Source organism: Paroedura picta, chromosome 3, assembly GCF_049243985.1.
Source record: "Paroedura picta isolate Pp20150507F chromosome 3, Ppicta_v3.0, whole genome shotgun sequence".
Taxonomy (NCBI): domain Eukaryota; kingdom Metazoa; phylum Chordata; class Lepidosauria; order Squamata; family Gekkonidae; genus Paroedura; species Paroedura picta.
Window position 1 is genome coordinate 109,185,367 of NC_135371.1, and position 4,305 is coordinate 109,189,671.

Sequence of the window (4,305 nt, forward strand, 5' to 3'; positions counted from 1 at the left end):
AGCAACAGTGAGAACTGAACATGGAATCACTGACTGGTTCAAAATTGAGAAAGGAGTTCGGCAAGGCTGTATACTGTCGCCTTGCCTATTTAACTTGTATGCAGAGCACATCATGAGAAATGCGGGATTAGAGGAGTCACAAATTGGGATCAAGATTGCAGGGAGAAATATCAACAACCTCAGATATGCAGATGATACCACTCTAATGGCAGAAAGTGAAGAGGAACTAAAGAGCCTGTTGATGCGGGTGAAGGAGGAGAGTGCAAAAGTTGGCTTGAAACTCAACATCAAGAAAACTAAGATCATGGCATCCGGCCCTTTCAATTCCTGGCAAATAGATGGGGAAGAAATGGAGATAGTAACAGATTATATTTTCCTGGGCTCCAAGATCACTGCAGATGGGGACTGCAGCAAAGAAATTAAAAGGCGCTTGCTCCTGGGGAGGAAAGCTATGGCAAATCTAGACAGCATCCTAAAAAGCAGAGACATCACCCTGCCAACAAAAGTGCGTTTAGTCAAGGCTATGGTATTCCCAGTTGCAATGTATGGCTGCGAGAGTTGGACCATAAGGAAGGCCGAGCGTCAAAGAATTGAGGCTTTTGAACTCTGGTGCTGGAGAAGACTCTTGCGAGTCCCTTGGACTGCAAGGCGAACAAACCGGTCAGTCCTAGAGGAGATCAACCCTGACTGCTCTTTAGAAGGCCAGATCCTGAAGATGAAACTCAAATACTTTGGCCACCTCATGAGAAGGAAGGACTCCCTGGAGAAGAGCCTAATGCTGGGAGCGATCGAGGGCAAAAGAAGAAGGGGACGACAGAGAATGAGGTGGCTGGATGGAGTCACTGAAGCAGTAGGTGCAAACTTAAATGGACTCCGGGGAATGGTAGAGGACAGGAAGGCCTGGAGGATCATTGTCCATGGGGTCGCGATGCGTCGGACACGACTTCGCACATAACAACAAAATTTCAGTGACGATGTGTCTCCAGACATTTACTTGTTCTCTATTTAGTTTCAGGCTGTAAATATTTATTTAGATCTTCCTGCACTTTCCAGACTCACAGGACTGATGCTGGTCTGCCTGTCTGCGACCCAGAATACAAACAGTTGCTGATAAGGGCTGGCCATAACCCATAGGCCAGGATGGACACTCCTGCACCACTCCCTACCAACTGCAGACAAAAAATGTCTCCTTTGAAGGCTGGACTCTGAGGCATTGTACGATTTTGAAGTCCCACCTCCAAACCTCCAGGAATTTTTCCAACCCAGGGGTAGCCAACCTACAGGTGTGGCCTGGAGAGCTCCTGGAATTACAGCTCACCTGCAGAGTATAAAGATCAGCTCCCCAGGCAGACAGGGCTATTTTGGACATGGTTGTGGTAGAGAAGAAACATTTAAGGCTTCCCACACAGGTTGTTGTTGAATTGAAAGACTTGAGGCCTACTGCACAGGGTTGTTGGGCAGATGAAACAGGAGACAAAAGAGCCAGTTTCCTCTGCAGAATAACGCTGTGCAGTGGCCTCAAATCTGCGGAGAGTTGCAAAGAAGAAAGACACATGGCTTGGCTGTGTCTAACCCTCGGCCAGAGCAGTATTTTAAGTGAGAAGGGGCTTTTCTGTGGCCTCCCTGTCAGGCAACTGTTTGGCAGAAGGGAAAAGTCCCCCCCCCCTCAAAAGGAAGGCCCCTAAGACTCCCCTGCATTGCTCTTGGAAACACCTCCCTCCCCTCAGTCAGAGGCTGTCAGAGGCTCCTTCGCAGCAGGCCTGAAGGGGGGAGGGGGAGCACTCTGCAGCCTCCTGCCAGCTCTGTCAGGGTTCTGAGGCAATTTGCAGTTGGACATGACAGTTAGGACAGCCTTGGGGCGAAAAGGGCTGGCACAGCCTCTGTTCTCATCCTCCTTGGCAGCTCTACTGACCTCCTCTCCCTTTGGTGGTCAGGAGCAGACTGGCATCCAGACTGTGGTGGGTGAATGGAATTTTGGTCTGTCCTGGTGAGGGGCCAATAGGAAGGCACTTTGCACGCCTCCCCATTGGCTGCTTGGCCCTGGATGGACACTCGGAGGGCCCAATCAGGAGCCGCTTTGCGGCTCCTGATTGGGCCCTCTGAGTTTTTATCCTGGACAGGGCCCGCCCTAACTCCTTCCCAGGTGGCCTTACTCTTTTATTTAATAGGACCCTGTCCTATTTAAAGATTTTTTCAAAATAATTATTTTACAGATCATTAATCTGAATATAAGAGCCTCTTGTGGCGCAGAGTGGTAAGGTAGCAGACATGTAGTCTAGCTCTGCCCATGAGGCTGGGAGTTCAATCCCAGCAGCTGGGTCAAGGTTGACTCAGCCTTCCATCCTCGGTAAAATGAATACCCAGCTTGCTGCTGGGGGGTAAATGGTAATGACTGGGGAAGGGAATGGCAAACCACCCCATATTGAGTCTGCCATGAAAACGCTAGAGGGCGTCACCCCAAAGGTCAGACATGACCCGGTGATTGTACACGGGATACCTTTACCTTTAGCTAATCTGAATATATACTTCATTTTTAACGTAACAATACATGTATATTTATTTATTTTCATTTAGCAAAGACTTGTGAGTCTTGGCCTACTTTTAGCTCCCAACCCACAAGGTTGGGAACCAGTATCTTAGATGCTTCCTGAGCGTCAGAACACTGACAAAACCTTTTTTCTTATATACAGATACAAGCACAATACGCCTACCACAGGCATGAACCCCAGAGGCACAATACCCCTACCACAGGCAACTTCCTCTTACTACACAACATAGCATTTGAAATTCCCACAATCATTCAACATCTCTGAGAATTAGGAGGAAGTTCTGTTTTAAAAATACATCCCTTGAGAGTTCTTACAGCCTCAGACATATTACAGCATTTGCAGTCAAGAGGAAATCAACTTAAACAGTCATTTCCACATTCCAAAGCAATATCATAAGGTTAAATTATGTCCCCTTTTTAGACGATGTCCTCTTTTTGTGTGTGTCTGTCCACTTAAAAAAAACAAAAACCTGATCACAATGTCCTCTTTTTGGAGTTGCAAGGTTAAGAGTATTTCTAATTAGTAGCAATTACCACAGCTTAGTAGGAAACTTAAAATTAAATTTGTCAGTGATCATTTGTTTGAAGTAGTCAAGTCAGGAAATATGTCCTCTTTTTTTGCTTTTTCAAAATATCACCATCTATTTGTAATGATTGTACAGATATGGCATTGTAATGGAATGTTGAGTTTGACTCCCTGGCCTTGGGAAATGACCAGCAATTCCCTGGGAGGAATGTCTCAGGGTTGTATGGAGCAAGCAACATATGGGGAGGTGATAGCCTTTGATCTCTAATAGCAGCATTTTGGTCTCTCTTTGTAAACTACACTGAATTCTAGGGGATTGATTGGCTCTTTTGACAAAGGATTATCATTGGCTGTATTTGGTTGTGACACAGTCTACTGATGTAACAGAATTGATTTCTGCTATATATTCCCTGTCATGTAAGAAGATCACAGTCTGACGAAGAGTGCTTGCACTCGAAAGTCTTGAATAAATCTTTGTTTGTCTTAAAGGTGCTACTGGACTCTGATCTTAAGCAATTACATTCTTCTGAGTCCACTGACCTCAGTGGAATTGGAATGGTCTAACTCTGTTTAGGATGCTGTTTTAATTTGAGGATGTGGACTGAGAAAATAGAGGGGAGAAGAAAGAAAAGGCAAATGTCTCATTCTGTTAAAAAGAAACATGCCTTCTCTGCCCAGAATTTCCATGAAGTTTTACGGAAGCCCCCATTCCCATTAGGCTCCAGACCCTTTACACAGATGCATTTCCCTCCTGCCATTAGGGATTATTTGTAGCTACAGGGTGTCTCACACTCTCAAGGTGGAATTCTTGAACTTTCTCCTTACTTGCTTCCAGCAGAAGATAAATTGTTTTACAAATACAAGTCATCAGCCTTTTTTGACACGAATACAGGTAGATCTATATTCTCAATTTGGTGGGTTTGGATCATGGTTTTATACACTATTTTAGACTCGAGAGGGAATGCACAATGCTTTTTGTTTTAATTTTATGCATTTGTCTGAACAGAAGAACCAAAACACAAATACATCCCTCTTCGCCCACCATCCATAAACACTTCGCATGCGCACATCACCCATACAGCTGGAGGGCTAAGGGAGCGCCCTCCTCATCGAGGGCAGTAGGCGGAACTGAGAGGGTCGCGGCTTGCCATTGGCAGCTTGTCTGTGGGGCGAGTGGCGTGGTTCTGTCGGCGGCTGACCGTTGTCGCTTTGCATTTTGGGAAGTCTCTCT